At 41.3% G+C, this 16,787-nt stretch overlaps 1 pseudogene; it reads right to left on the bottom strand.

The window, feature by feature from the left end:
* Positions 1-2,902: 2,902 nt before the first annotated feature.
* LOC126397987 (crystallin J1C-like) lies at positions 2,903-12,011 on the bottom strand (annotated as a pseudogene).
* Positions 12,012-16,787: the final 4,776 nt, after the last annotated feature.

Below are 16,787 nucleotides of genomic sequence, written 5' to 3'. Positions count from 1 at the left end.
TATGTAGGGCAGAGATGTTTTCTGATATGTCTGATGAAGGTCACATCGACCGAAACGTTACGCCAATAAATGTTTGACTGAGAGCGATACAGTGAGCGGGAACCTTTCTTTGATTTTGTGGACACGTTTTGGGTTACGCCCTCTTCCTATGCACCTGTGCCTTCAGGTGTGCTGAGATTCTGCATTCACCCTTGCCCTTACAACACTAAAACAACAGTAAACACACACACCAGTTAGTTAGTTTTACATAGGGATGTGGACTAATGTCAGTTTACCACTGGATGTCTGTAATATAAATGTCCGATTCGCACAAGACAAGAAATCTCCGTAATTCTACCAGAGATGGGAGTCGTCACTCGGTTTGCGCCCTGGCGTCACCTTCCTGTCGGCATGTGCGTGCTACGTTGCTTCCTGTAAGCATCAGCTGAAGGATAATAATAAATAATGATTAGCCCACTATGAAATATTGCCCATGATCAGGATTGTGTGTACGCAATGACCTTTTTGATTGGTCTCCCACGTAGTGCTATGCGATCATTAGAAGAATGTCCACTAACACTGACTGCTTCTTATAGCGCCTCCATCATCGAAAAAACGCGCAAAACTAGATGTAAACGCGGAAAAATGGTTGTAAACAGGACATGACGAAATATTTACATACATTTTTTCAGAGGATCGCGTTCGCACGGGATTACTATTACCCGGGGGGTTTTCTCCGGACCATTTTACAGAAGGTACAAGTCACCATAATTTTTACTGACATTATATGTAATGATAACAGACATGGCGAGTTCGGACAGGACTAAAATTCCTGGTAATAATTATTTTACCCCACGTCTCCACGTTAAATTAATCCCGTCCAACAGGGCTTTAGGCTATCTTATCTTTAATTGTAAATGTCATAGGTCCAGCCATAAGGTCCAGATTTCTCCTCAGTCATTTGTTCAAAGTCCACACAGTTTAATATTTTCGGCGTCATACTTGCATTTAGCTAAGTCGTCAAGCAAGTTTGCGGTCACTGTAGTAGCTGTCCATGACACCGACTTTTATCTGGTGTTCGTGTCGCGTAAGATTATGGAGCCAAACCCTGTTCTTTTTTCCTAAACCCAACCATGAGCATTTGTTGTTGGAGGAAAAAAAAGGTCAAATCGCATTCTTGTACTGACATAGTGCGTTTATTTTGAAAGAGACTGTATGTAAATGGTAAATTTCCTGCAAAAACTGAAGTGTATCTTGAAAGAATGACAATTCATGTAACAGGCAGAACTTGACACGGTGTCCCAGAACATCAGCAACCAACACACCCAGGGTACCTTGCACGCCATATCTGGATGTGAAGGTCCATGACGAAGCATCAATATGTGACGAGGTCGGAGTGAGAATGTGCTGGTTTCGCCACCAATATATATTCTAATTATGGCCTTGTACAAAAATAGAAACACTGGTGTTCTCTTAACTGCGGTTTCCACATGAAACACATTCAACCATGGAAAATAAAGCACCTTACAGCAGGGGCTGAACCCATTTTATCATCTGAACCCTGGAGCTCACACCCTTCGCATGTCACCCCTCATTGACCCTTTACCATTGATTTCTTCATGTATTTATGACTGTCACGTCTGAATGAGAATCTACTTTTGATCATGTAGTTGGTTAAAGGTCAGAATACAAAACCTCCAGTCTATCAGATATATTAGAACAATGAATATTTTTCCTGGATATCACCCTGAAGCCTGCAGCCTGGCCGCTGCTCCCTCCCACCATAAACAGGAACATCATAAGATTTAATTTCATTATGCATTACTTCCACACAGAGGAGGAGTGGGAGAGAGGGAAACTCATCCGTCCTCATAAGTAATGCATTTTCTTATTAGCAGCAGTGATGGCTGGACTCCAAACTCTGCAATTCTAATGAAAGTAAAGGACAAATTACTGTGCAAGTGAGGCCATTATTAGAGACAGGGAGAGATTGTTGTGACTTTAGGATAGGGTCTGTTTTACACCAACATTATGCAGGTTTGGTGCATGCTGGAAATCTGTACTGAGGATGATACGATAGTTCTGCTAATATCTTGAGCAACCCTCGACTCTGTCATGGAAAAAGTCTTGAGGAAGTGGAGTTTGGCAGATTTTGGAAAAACAAAAACACTCTTAAGGTCTGGATGTAATTATGCCAGACAGAGGCTGCTACCTGCTGAGTGGGAGGAAGTCAGGCAGAGAGAGAAATCAAATGACTTCCCCTCTGTAGGCTACCAACGCACCCTCAGCTCATACTCTGTTAAAGGATGGCTCCAAGGTTTCTTCGTCCACACATTTGTTCCTGCGTTTCAGCTACACGACTGAAAATGCTCAGGGTTTTTCCCACCACACGTCGCACTGCCAAGACGTCATGTAACACCAGTTTACATAAAAGTATTGATTTACAATGTTAGGCTTTAAATGTTTCAGATTTGAGCAAACTTGAGCTTTATCATTTTTTAACATAAGCTGTAAAACAGTGACTCCAACAGAAGCCTACACACTGCGTTTCATTTTTTTATACCCACACTATGTCAAAGATATTAAGGCTTTGGCTTTGCTTTACGCTTGGCTAACTCTCAGAACTGTTGGGGCGGGTGCTTTAAACACGTGAATATGGAAGTCAGCACTTTCAGGACGGCAGAACAGCTCCTCTGAGGGAGGAATCAGTTGCAGTCTGGTTGTTCCAGTTGTAAATCTGTGTGTATCTGCTCTTTCACTTCGCAATAACAGAAAGCACTCAAGGGCAAGAGACGACCAGAAACCTGCTGAAACTTAACTTCAGCAAAATCACTTTCTCATCAAGGCAAATCATGTTTCCTGAGATTAGGAAATCCCAACCGTCCACTTTGCAGCAAAGAACTAAAGGAACGATTCAGACATGTTAATGACATAAAGGCTCTTTATTTCAGACTGTTTCTTACAAGGATAAATGTATCTCATGTCCTCAACTCAACATAAATCCCTCACACAGACTTTCACTGTCTTACATGATGCAGCTTTGACAGAGCAAATGGATTCGAGTTTCATTCAGTACAAGACTTTCGAATGCGACTGTCATGGATCGTCGTGTCAAAGTGCATCTGCAAGCTGAGAAAGTCTTCTAAAGTAGCTTTGATTATCCGCACTCCATAAATACTTGATAGGTGATAAAACAACTGTATTTAGGGCAAAATCAGAGCTGAACTATGATTGCTGACTTTTTTTGACCACGTTTTCAGCCAGCTCCAGCAGCAGAGGGTATCTGAGGGTCCTCTTCCTCCAAGACTCTGGGATTCCCTGGAGACCAGTCTGAAAACACATCAAGACGACAGCTGAACGCATCAAAGCTTTTACAGAGCTTTCAGAATATCTGAGCTCACTTTCAAACCCATCACGATTACAGACAACAACAATATGATAAATTATATATCTAGTTCTAGTTCTAAGGATACTCCTACCCGCCATGTTTTTTCATGACTTGGATATGTTCCCCTCATGAAATGGTTGGTCGTAACAAAGATATTTTATAAAGCAAAATACAACAAAAAGTGATGAAATCGAAAAAATATTTACACACACCACAGGCGAAATAGTGCAGAATAAACCCCCCTTGAAATTTGTGTATGTGCGTGTGTGTAATTTTTCAAATGTTGCTTGGATTTAGGTCAAATATGGTCAAAGGTCAATGTCACAGTGACCTCATCTGTCTCACTATTGTGAATAAGATATCTCAAGAACACCTTGAGGTAATTTCTTCAAATTTAGCACCAACATTTTCTTGGACTCAACAATTAACTGATTAGAATTTACTAGTCAAAGATCAAGGTCACTGTGACCTCATGTGACTCACTATTGTGAACGCAATATCTCAAGAGGGCCTTCAGGGAATTTCTTCATATTTAGTGTCAATGTTCACTGGGACTTAACAAATTAGAATTTGGTTGTCAAAGGTCAAGGTCACTGTGACCTCATCTGACTCACTATTGTGAACGCAATATCTCAAAAACACCTTGAGGGAGTTTCTTCAAATTTAGCACCAATGTTCTCTTGGACTCAACAATTAACTGATTAGAATTTAGTAGGGGCGGCACGGTGGTGTGGTGGTTAGCACTGTCGCCTCACAGCAAGAGGGTTGCCGGTTCGATCCCGGGTGTGGGAGCCCTTCTGGAGTTTGCATGTTCTCCCTGTGACAGCGTGGGTTCTCTCCGGCTTCCTCCCACAGTCCAAAGACATGCAGATTGGGGACTATGTTAATTGATAACTCTAAATTGTCCGTAGGTGCGAATGTGAGTGTGACTGGTTGTTTGTCTCTATGTGTCAGCCCTGCAATAGTCTGGCGACCTGTCCAGGGTGTACCCTGCCTCTTGCCCAATGTCAGCTGGGATAGGCTCCCCCGCAACCCTCAAGGATGAAGTGGTTAGAAGATGAATGAATGAATGAATGAATTTAGTAGTAATTTTAGTATCTGACTCGCTATTGTGAATGCAGTATCTCAAAAACACCTTGAGGGAATTTCTTCAAATTTAGTGTCAACATTCATTTGGACTTTACAAATTAGAATTTGGTGGTCAAAGGTCAAGGTCACTGTGACCTTGCATCTGCCTCATTCTTATGAAAACGATATCTCAAGAAGGCCTTGAGGGTGTTTCCTCAAATTCGGCTATCGTCATCTTGGACTCAAGAATGAACTGATTTGAATTTGGTGGTTGAAGGGCAAAGGTCAAGGTCACTGTGACTTTATTAAATATTTTTTAGGACAAATCTCATGAATTTGTGTGCTAATTATCACACAAATGTATAACAGGATGTAATGATGAAGTGATGATATATCCAAAAGGTCAAAGGTCATCTTACTTATAATACTTATATTAATCAATGTCATATCTCAGGAACAGAAAGACTTTTGGTCAGATACTGAGGGCAGGGTGGCTTCACCTCAAGATATCTGAATGAAAATGGGTTCCTTGTGTACCCATGAGTCTCCCTTAACTTTAGAAAACTTTTTTAAATGTCCTGTTCCTTAAAATCAATGTACTCCTTTAAAAAGAACCACCAGCCTATTTGAAAAGCGATGAAACTCCTAATATGTATAAATACATAACACATTGAAACAGGATTGTAGAGCTCAAAATGTTAACTATACAGCTGTTGGTCTATGGAAATTAGATAATTAGTAACTGCAACTGTAAGATAAGAAACTAAAGTATATCAGAATATGATTCCTTAAGTCTCCTTTTGACATAGTTTTAAACTATCATATACTTCAGCAGCATAAGGGAGTTCCTTAAATTCAGTTATGGTTTTTAATTTTGGTGTGCCGCCCTAAGATTTTCCCCATCTTGTCGCCCCTATGAAAAGTTTCTGGAGGCACCCCTGCCAACTTCTACTGATTTCCACCAATAAAATTTTAAAACCGTATCAGTGACTAATGACTGTTATATGCCTGAGAGAAACACTCCGACAGTACCTGCGCCCCAAAACAGGCTCCTATAAAGGAGGCTCGGCTGGCGGTGCATCCCCCGCAGCGCATGGTGTCCCTGACTGCTTCATCCAGCTGTTTCAGCGTCAGGACTCCGTGAAGCGCTCCCTGGAACGCACCGGGCAAAGCTAGACACAAAGCCAGATTGGTAAATGATACAGTAACATATCAGCTATCAAATACAGAGTATCCAGTCTTTTTAAGTGTTCTTACAACACCATCATTGTTCTTTATGTTATTCACTGGGCCTGATTTACTTTTGCAGTGTCATTATTGGACAGACCTGGCCTGCAGAGCCTCACATGTATATTAAGCATCTCAACCTTTCAGCCCTGTAAAACCTGAGACACTCAGCTCAGCGGGAAGGGGAAAATCAAAAGGAAGGAGGAGGGAGACCATTAGTCAGGAGATCAAAGGCTGGAGGACCCGACTAACGGATATACTGACAGGGAGGGTACACATGCCATGCCAAGTCAACAGACCTGGATCCTGCTGCTACTGATGGCTTACCTCATGTGTTTGTGAACACAGCAGGTATGAGCTGTTGGGACGTCTTGGCGAGGTTGTCCTTCACCTGGCGGATATGTGCTTCAGCAGAGATGCGGGAAGAGAGATAAAGTGCATTGTTTAGTGTTTAAACATTGGAGTCCAGTTTTTGACTGTGGCTGCCTATTGTCATAACAAAAAAGGATAAAAACTATTATTTATATAAAGATGATCATGTTTCTGCATGTTGCAATTTTTGAGTTTCTTACAGTTTTGACCACATTTCCCACAAGACCTCTTTGTTTCTGCTTTCTGCTTTGCCTATCCTTCCCTCTGCTTATTTTTAAGGAAGGATGACAGAGGAGCAAAAATAAAAATAGTTCCTGCTTTATGCTAAAAATCTTCCCCTAACTGAACCCTCAGGCTGTACAGCAGATTTCACACCAAATCCATCCTGATGGAATCACCTAGCCTATATTATAAAATGTAGTGTGCAGGCTGCTAGCAGCTTCAGGTTTTCACAAATGCCTTGCGCATAGAAATTACACTTACATAGTCCAACATTTTGAGCATTTTGAGTTGTAGGACAAGACGTACACTACCCTGATAGCTGGGCTAAAGTTCAGTTAGCTTAATCTAACTTTTATTGCCATTTTTTTCTTTTGCTAATCAGGCTGAAAGTTATTTCCAAATTTTGGGATACCACTCCAATATCTGTCCGTTAGATAAAATATGAAGCTAGAGCAAGAAGCTTATTAGCTTAATGTGGTATGAAGACATCAAGCCAGGAAAAATGGCTATCCAGGCTGTGCCCTCAAACATTCTCACATTAGATTGTCTTTTCTGAAACTAATATAAATTATAAAATAAAAAGTTGGGCCCTAAATGAAAAACTCCATCCTTTGGGTTTAGAGGTGCTAGTAGATTGATTTTTTCTTTTTTTTTATCCAGGCTAACTGCTCCCTCTGCTATCAATCTTTATGCTAAGCTAAGCTATAGCCTCATATTTAAAGGAGCATTTATACTTGTGCAGTGGTGTGTCTGTGTAACTCTGCAGTTATGGCTGATTCAAAACACACATTAAACATGGCTTAATAGCAACAATCTCAATTTCAAGCACGCAAAGTGGCTTCACTGTAGCTCGCAGCATTCATAGAAAAATACAGCATGCTAATGTTTTTAGCACAAGCCTATGGCATTTCACATTGTGTAAATTAGCCTAGTGGCTAGCAGACTTTTCCTCTACTCATATGAAGCCAGGGACAACAGCAACTTTTAACAAAGGTAATGCTACAAAGTTCAGTTCCATTACAACTCAAAAGGTTCACCAACAAAACAATTATCTTATACTAATATAATTTTTTTCTAAACAATTATAACATGCTAACATTATTAGCACAAGCCTATGGCATTTTACATTGTATAAATTAGCCTAGCAACTAGCAGAGATTTCCTCTACTCATATGAAGCCAGGATTAATCCCAAAGTATAAATCCCAGAAGGATAAATCACACACACGACTTAAAATGCTATTTTAGTGGAGGCTTTACTGTCTTCAGAATTTATTGTTTCTTATCTGTGAAATACAAGTAAATACAAGCTTCGTTTCCACTGAGAGAAATGGTTTCAGCTTACAGAAATAGACAGGAGGTCAGTGTCGCCACAACGCGTAGTTACATTTCTGGGAAGGTGCACATCAGGCTACAACATAGGCTCTATGTTGATGGGCCAAGCCAGTTGATTGCAATTTGCAACCTCACCACTAGGTGCCACTAAATCCCACACTTGTCCTTTAACAAACAGTTGATATACCATCTTCTCATCTAGCTTAAAATAAAGCAAATAAGCATGTTTTTCAACAAACATGTTGTTTTAGTGTCAAATTATTCCTGTGAATCTCAAAAGGACTGAAGCTTTAAAGAGACGTGAAGCCTTACCAATGACAGCCCGGTCCAGCTCCTGGGGGTTCTGTCTCTTTGGGTCATTCAGCTGAGCCAGAACTGCGTCCAGGGCGCTGGAGTCCGGACCATTCAGAATGAAGTGCTCCAAAAACCTGACAAAGTTAGACAAACAAGGATTAAACCTCCTTTAACTCCCTTCATGACTACTGTGTTTGATTAAAAGCGTATGATTGTCTTCAGAGCGGTCTCTTACCTCGCTGCAGCCAGAGTCACAGCCACACACATGTCATTGTTCTGAGTCACCCGCATGGCTTTCTCCACTTTCTCCAGCATCTCAGGTCGGCCAGCGTACATGGCCACCACTGGAGCCAGCTTAGTCACCCCGTCCATCTGACAATCCACATCAGAGCCTCGAAAAAACACACACATGCAGAGATTACAACCACAGAAAAGCATAGAGAGGCCGTCATGCAGTTAGGATCTGTGATCTTTACCAGTTTCTTCTTTGCCTGCATCCACATTTCTGAAGAAAGCTTTCAGGCTCCCATTTCTCCAGGGGCCATCTATGGGGAGGATGGCTTTGGGACCTATTATAAATGCAACAACAGTTCCATTATTAAATCAAAGAAAATTTATTACAAAGATAGAGTAAAGAGCTATGACTAAGGGACAAAACAAGCAAGAGAGGAAAAGACACATTTCCTTGATCTTTGTGTTAATGCAGTTTAAGTTTCTGTAGGTGGAGCTCTTTTCTTTGTCTGCTCAGTCATGGCTATCACTGCCCATAATGATGACACAGCTCTTCTTATATTACTCTAAGACATAAAGCCCTCTGCAGTTTACTGTACCCAGAAGTGCCCTGCGCTGTTATGGTGATTTACAGCAGCACTGTGTTTATATGATACCCTGACAGTAAAAAAGCACCAAATATTCAAAGCTCTGGACACCAACCGAGAACAGAGAAGTCTGACTGTATGGAATATTTTCATGGAGAGGGAATTCCCCTCTAGCTGGTAGGAAAACATTGTGTGCAGTGTTATCAGACAGAAACAGAATGTCTCTCATCCCTGTAGGCCTGTTAAGTTGATGATTGATACTTAATATTGACAGTAACATAAAAACAGAACAGGTACCTCCTTTCTTCCTGTAAGGATCATTAAGGGGCAGGTCGTACACGGTCCCTGGGCCAAAGAACTTGTAGATACGCTTGGTCAAGTCGTCCACGTTAACATCTGCCAACATATGACATAATGAATCTTTAAAAAGCACTTATGTTAGTTCAAGACCAATGTAACTGGACTAGAAAGGCACAAAAAGGTCCACAGGCTGAGATGTGCTCAAGGTGTGCCTCAAGGAACGTGTATAGACACAGACAGATTCATGTCATTAGCTCTTTTTTGCACTTTGAGCACCTTTTTGTGCACAGCTGTCTTAAATAAATTAACTATTCTTGCATTGATCTCAGCCTGTGGACCTTTTTGTGGCTTTCTAGTCCAGTTACATTGGTGTGCAGGTATCTCCTCTGCCGTCCTTTCTTGTTTGTCTGTTGTACTGACGCACCCAAGACAAACTTTTTTTGTTTTCCCAAGTACGCACAGTTTCACAGCAGCCCTAAGGGTTTGCAGCTCAAGATTTAAGACACTGATGTGACTGTTAAAGGTGGTGTGTCACTTAAAAAAGAAAAAGTTCAGCATTTTGGTAAATGCTCTCATTGACTTATTTTGCCAAAAGTTACATGAGAAGATTGATACAACTCTAATGTCAGCAAAATATAAAGTTACAGCCAGCTAGTTAGCTTAGCTTAACATAGAGAGCTTATTTGCGTTGTTGCCACGTGTCAGGTAAGTAGATCGATACCACTCTTATGTGTGTCCATTAAATATGAAGCTACAGCAAAGCAACTGTTCAGCACAAAAACTGGAAATGGGGAAACAGCTAGCTTGGCTTTGACAAAAAGCAACAAAATCCGTCAACCATGACCTCTAAAGACCACAGGTTAACACATGATGTCTGCTAGTTTAAAGGTCCAGTGAGTAGGATTTAGGGACATCTATTGTCAGAAATGGTATAACAATGTTTTTATTAGTTTATAATCAGCTGAAAATAAGAATTGTTGCGTATTTGTTACCATAAAATAAGCTCTTTATTTCTACATACTGAGTGGGTCTCCTCCACAGATCTACAGTAGCCCAGAACGGACAAAACAAACACCGGCTCAAGATGGGATAACTCTTATTTTTGTGTTTTCATGTTTTAGTGTCAGCCATGTTCAACTGCATGCTAGGCGCACAGGAGATGTTTCAGGCGGTTGCAATTTGCAACCTCACCACTAGATGGTGCTTGATCCTACACAATGGACCTTGAGGAGTATTCATGTGCTGGATCATGGGTTGGGTTGCAGGACTTTATAGCGTCTTGTTGACAGGAAGTAACCCCAGATGCCTCAGGAAGTCAGGTCCAGCCCATAAATTAATCACCTCCAGGCTGTTGTTTTATATTTAACGTATAACCACTGCACAGTCTTTTCCAAAAAGTGAAGGTAATGGCAAATCTTCAAATTTGAGGTATCTTTAAAATCGCTGAGTCATCCACCTTGCATCATAGAGAGCAGGATTCATGGGAAATACAGTCTTAATTTTACAAAGAGCAACATTATCAGAATCTTAACAGGGTAACCAACTAATCAATCATCGTGTTAACATATGACTTATAGTTGCTGCTTGTTTGAATGACTTTGAGTACCTCCACACTGGCTCAGTGACTCCAGCAGGATGTACGCCTGGTCTCCATAGCAGGTCTGCTCGCCTGTCGTCCTGCGGTAGAAGGGATTCGCTGACTGAGGACGAAACTCAGGACAGGGCTCCAGATCGGAGAGAACTTCTTTGAGCCTGTCTTGACTGTAGATCCAGTGCATGGGCTGGGCTGTGTGGGTGGGTAACACACAAACACATGCACGAAACATGGAGAAAAATAATGGAACATTCAATAGTTTTGTTTTTGACCTGGTGTGTGTCGGTAACAGATAGCATGGAAAGGGAAATAGATGTGTGCTGTATTGGAGCAACAGGATCCTGAACCTAAAGCCGACATGTTCAGCAGTAACCAATCAGGAACTAACATTTAGGATTACTCCCTTTAGTATGCATCATTATACAATGAGTTCACAATGACATAAATGATCATTTTGGCCAGTGTAGGTTTAGCTGTGGAGTTGCTGCAGAAACTGTGCTTTCATAACATTGACTGGGGGTCAACTTGTCTTACATATGTTAGGGAACCGCCCCTGTTTTTATCAGCATGTACAGATGTTGCTCATGGACAATGCTACTGATAATGCCTCAGTGCAGCACATGAGAAAACAGTGAAACACTAGAAAGCTTTAACCACAAACTGTGTGATCCAAACAAACAAGTGCAATGCGAGAAATAAACATGTACATAACATGAACCAGTAGAAGCTCTATGAAAGCAGTAGGAGTATTAATTATTGAGATATAGTGTGGGAAGGGAAGCTCTGGTTTGTAATATGGAAAGCCCTGTTGCTGTAATTATCTCGGTCCCAGCACTAGCATCACGCAGTTTATCTTACCTGCTGCATCTGCCACTGCTGCCCCGATAATGGCCCCAATGGCTCGGTCCGCCAAAGTCGAGGCCATCTGCTTTAATTTCAAACACAAGTACAAACACAAGAAATAATGTGAGGGATTTATGGTTACTTAATGGAAGAGAAATATGCTCTATTGTTGTTGGAAATGATCTCATGCAGCCAGGAACTAAAACATTTTTACACATTTATTTTGGTAGAAAAATAAAGTTATCATGTACAACACAGAACTAACTATATTTAATTACATAACATCTGGTCGTAAGATTATTCTTACGCATCCAAGAGCTATAAAACCTTGGAGAGAACACACTTGGTTTGGTTATTTTGTAAAATGCTTTGAATATTAATGCATGTATCTCTGCCCCAGAAGTCCTTGAAACAGTATGCTGCATCAAAATAAAGTGCTAAATTATATTTTAGGTCAATAACAAACACTTGTTTAGTATTACCTCAGAGCCTCGTCTTCACCTTTTCAGCACAGGGTTACCACTCGAAATACTGAAGAATGTCGAGCAGTTTTCTGACGAGGGGAGGGTCCCATCAGAACACTGATAAGAATTCACCAATGGCAACCCCAGAAAAACTGTTGCATTGGAAAGAGGCCAAGAAGGTGGTCATTTAGAAGTTTAAAATTTTACTTTTAAAATTCAGAAAGCAGCATCATGTTCAGAAGTTATCAGTAGAAACACTTTTTTATGATTTGTTTGTCATGAGCTGTATACTCCTGTGTATGTACTTCATGTAGGTATTTTTACATTGTTGTGTTGCCACAGTGAGCTCAGTGTTGGGGCTGTTCTAACTTTAACTTTAGGAACTCAGTATTTACGCAACAGTGGCTGTTTTAGGAAACTGACGTATCCTTTACTTGCACACAATGTATTTATAATCTTTGTTTATACCAGCAACAAGTCTGCAAGACTGTGCTTAGGAGTTACAGTGCTTTGAGCTAAATCCAATTCAATTCAATAGAACTTTATTTATCCTGATGGGAATTCTGGAGCCAGTGAATGCTTCAAATTACGGTAACACTAAGTTCGGTAACCACAATTTCAAGTATTCACAACCAGTACTAACCAGACAACCAGTGTGTTCCCTGGGTCAGGGTCACTCACTGGGCCCAGTTTTAGAAACAATAGAGTTTTAAGTATCTAAAAATGTACAAATATACAAGATAGAAGTGTTGTCAATGATTAGAAGCAAAAAAACAGTGTCTAATAGAGTAACAACAGGAGTACGATAAGTACTAAACATGAACTAAAATGGTGGAAAAAACAGACTGATGACTGATAATCAGTGTTATATTGTATATAATATGACAATGAGAAGTAGTTTTGCACATTAATGACAAAATTACATTGCACCACATTGACAAGTGAACATGATGTAAAAAATGTTGCACAAGATATTGAAAGGTAAGTAACTGCACTTACTGTAGGTCAATATTGCTGTTTCAGCTCTCCTCCCTACAGAAGGGGGCGGAGTTAGCCTATACAGTTAGTTTGAAGGCCACAGCTAGAAGATCTCCAGACTGTATAACTCCCCACACTAAATGCTTACATCAGTATGCTAATATGCAGTTACAGGCAGGGCATGTGAGCAGAGTCTGAGCTAGCAGGGAGTAAGAGTGGAATGATTTTGGATAGTGCAGAGCAGATGTTTTAAAACACTAAAGTGTCACTTATCTCTCACTCCAATTTTGCTGCAGTACCGCCACCATGAGTTTGAAGCATGTCCAAAATAGCTTCAAAAAGAGACGCTAATGGATGTTTGACTTGAGTTGGATTGTGTGCTTTTTTTTTTTTTTTTTTAAAGCGAAATGAAATTATGCATTGAAAGTAGCCTGGGAGGAAACCAGATGAATCTGTTGACCTCATGTTTTATTTGTGAATCATACAATGTAAGCAATTTAAATTTAATTTAATTCAATTTAAGTGAAGCTTGGTGAAATCTGAGTACCGAGCGATATTGGTTCATGTGCTGATGCTAACATGCTAAGTAAGTATTTGTTGCTGTGTTCACCATTTTAGTGTAGCATGTAATGCGTTAATCTGCTAATTAGCCTTAAACAGAAATTACAGCTGATGTCATAAACTAAAGAACTTGACAACTTACATTTTCAACCTGAGGATGGCACTGAATGAGCCTTTGGTGCCAAACTATCACAATTCATCCTGAGGGGACCATGAATGTCTGAAAAAAATTCCTGACAGTCCATCAAGCAGTGATGGAGATATTTTAGTCAGAGCCATAAATGTCAGCCTTATGGTGGGTCCTGAAGAAAGGCATTCTCAGAACCCATTGGCTGTATTCGGCATCTGACTTCCGGCAGACGGCGATACAGCCTCTGGGGGCAGACCCCCGATTTTTTGGCAATCCGGTTTGATTTGGGCGGAGGAGGCGAATTTCCGTTTCCGACTTCCGTTTATATGTAAGTAAATATGCTGAACCACTGCGATGGATTCAGAGTTTGCAGTGACGCCAATTATGTTCCGCCTCGTTAGTTCACTGCACGGACCGTTTAACCTGGCAACAACTGCGGCCGGCTCAAACGTGGTTTGTCAATATCATGCGGACTACAAACAGCCTACAACCGGAGGCAAGATCTCCGGGGTTTGCCTACAGACTCTACATTCACTGAATGTAGAGTCTGTATATAGAGACTAGAAGAACGGTAAGGAGCTCGCCAAAGAAATTTGAATTCATCCCCTAGAAACCCTGCATGTCAGCAGACTACCACATTTTGTGACAATACATTAAGTATCTATTAAGTTATTTCACCTAGTTAGGCTTAAAGAAAAGTTTGACCTGCTGGTGGAGATACATTAACAGTGCTTTCAGACCTAGAGTTGTCTTGCTTTGGTCAGAATCAGGGACTAATTTTCTTACAAAGTTCTATAATTGCTTAGAGTTGGTTCGTGTTCTCACAGCAGCATTTACAAGCGGACCAGATTAAATGCCTTGTGTGAGAAAGGTGCTCTTGATTGGTCAGAATTTCCATGTGGGAAAAATCCAGGAAGTAAAGCAAACGTTGAAGAAGTGTACACTTGCAAGATAAATGTGACACTTGATAATGTCAGATCCAGATCCAGGTCGGAACACGTTCTCACCACAAACGAACCACACCAGAGTTCGTTTGTAACCAGACCGAGACAACCTTTTCAAGAAGGTTGAGTGAGATTGCTGTGTTCACACCTGCCCAAACGAACCGCACTGAGGGGGCAGATGAACTTGAGTTTGATTGACGCAAACCAAACAGGGCAGTTGTAAAAGCACCCTAAAAGTCAAAGGATCATCACAGTCATTAGGATTCATCCTCTGTGGACCATAAATATAAGTACCAAATTCCATGGTGATCCATGAAATAATTGTCAAGAAATTTCAGTCTGTACCAAAAATAAAAGGAAGTAAGACACTGAAGGAAACTTTAAAAGGAGGAGAACATTATCAGTCTAACCCAGCTTGTGTTTTATTTGCTGTTGCACTGACTGTACAATGCAAATGCTTTTGGAGATGTTGTCTGAAGCTGGAGGCCACAGTTCTGCCCTGCTTGAGTTTTGAGGCCCTCCACAGACAAAACACTGGGGGTCACTCCCCTCACCCACTAAGCTTGGGGCTCCAGCCATATGGACCATTTCTGCGTCTGACCCCATCTCTAAGCTCGAGATGGTTTTAATGAAACAATTAACGCTTTCTTTAAATTCCTCAAAGGTTAAACACTTCATTTATCAGTTAATTTGCTCTGGACGAACTCCACTGCAGCACCAGAGGGCAAATTACTATATGTTGAAATAGCTTTCAAAGACTCTCTTTGTCATTTTAATTTGTCATGCTCTCTCTGTATATCTTTCACTCCATTGCGTCCATTCTGGCGGTTCCCCATCTGATCCCTCCCTGTTCCAACTCTGATGAAACCCTGCAAGGCCTGGCTAGGCTCCACTTATCCCCAGCCTCTCATGGGTATCCCAGGCCATTGATTTCTCTTCTGGCCTCCTAAACCGGCAAAATAGAGCGCTACGGGTAGGGTCAGGTAATCAATAGCAGTTATAAAACAATGCACAAAAGCTGCTACAGTCGCCTACATTGTTACCTCCTGGTTATGGCTGTGGAAACTGAAGGTATTTATGCTTAAATGTAAAATGTAAAAACACACACATTACATTTAAATGCATGTACTGTAAATACATTAAGTCTCAGCTGAGAGATAAATCTTAATGCAGCAGGAAATAGAGAGCATTTGCCGTCTCTGGCAGGGCGATAACATGCCCTTCACAGAGGGAATAAAAGAGCTGCACAAATAGATCAGCCACTGTCACCGGATCAAGTGACACAATGAGCAGGGTGAAGCTCTGTAAATTACAGCCTGGCAGAATTTGCAAGGAGATATTGATGGAGTGCGGACAATGTGGCAGTGCCCGCATGTTCGAGGGGCTATTGAGCTTTGGCGGCTATGATCATCTGGCAGGACGCTGGGGAGTGGAGGGGATACGACTCTGTTATTTGATGCCAAAACTTGCAAAGTGACAAAGTGTAACAAGGCGGGCACACACGTATGTTGACCTGGACACGATGCTGTGGTTAATCTCAGAGCCTGTACTGAGAATCTGCAGCCATGTTGGCAGCTCTATGAGGCTGCTCTGAGGCACAGTGGTGCTTAGAGATAAATTATAATGTCAGTATGATAACATGCTAATGCTAAGCAGGTATAGACCTGTTAACTGTTAGTAAACAGTATGACGTTTTTTGGTGGGCGGGGCTTAGCTGGAGGCAAAACAATCTTCAACCGACATTAGTTAGCGCTAGCTGGCAAGCTCTGTTGGCTTGTTGTCAACAGTGGAGGAAGATGATGCGAGTGGTGTGTTCAGAAATACTCATTCCTCCGTCCAGTCCTTAACCAATCCCAGCTGATCACCAGCGTTCTTTCCCTGTGTTTTAGTGAGGCTAGCACAAGAACTTAACAAAGAGTAACTAACTTCGTATATATTATGGTGATTCAAACAATATGGGCACGTCAACTGGTTGTTATTCATGAAGTTAATAAAGTTTCTGACATGCTTTAACTGGAGTAAAACTTGACCAAAAGATTCTTTGGAAGTACTTCCATCCATCCATTTTCACTGCTTATCTGAAGCCGGGTCACGGGGGCAGCAGGCTGAGCAAAGTATTCCAGACGTCCCTCTCCCCAGCGACGCTTTCCAGCTCCTCCTGAGGGACCCCGAAGTGTTCCCAGGCCAGATGAGATATGTAATCCCTCCAGCATGTTCTGGGTCCACCTTGAGGCCTCCTACCAGTGGGATGTGCCCAGAACACCTCTAACA

The sequence above is a fragment of the Epinephelus moara genome, chromosome 11, assembly GCF_006386435.1.
Source record: "Epinephelus moara isolate mb chromosome 11, YSFRI_EMoa_1.0, whole genome shotgun sequence".
NCBI lineage: Eukaryota > Metazoa > Chordata > Actinopteri > Perciformes > Serranidae > Epinephelus > Epinephelus moara.
The sequence above is the reverse complement of the archived record's forward strand: the minus strand, read 5'-3'. Positions and strand labels throughout refer to the sequence as shown.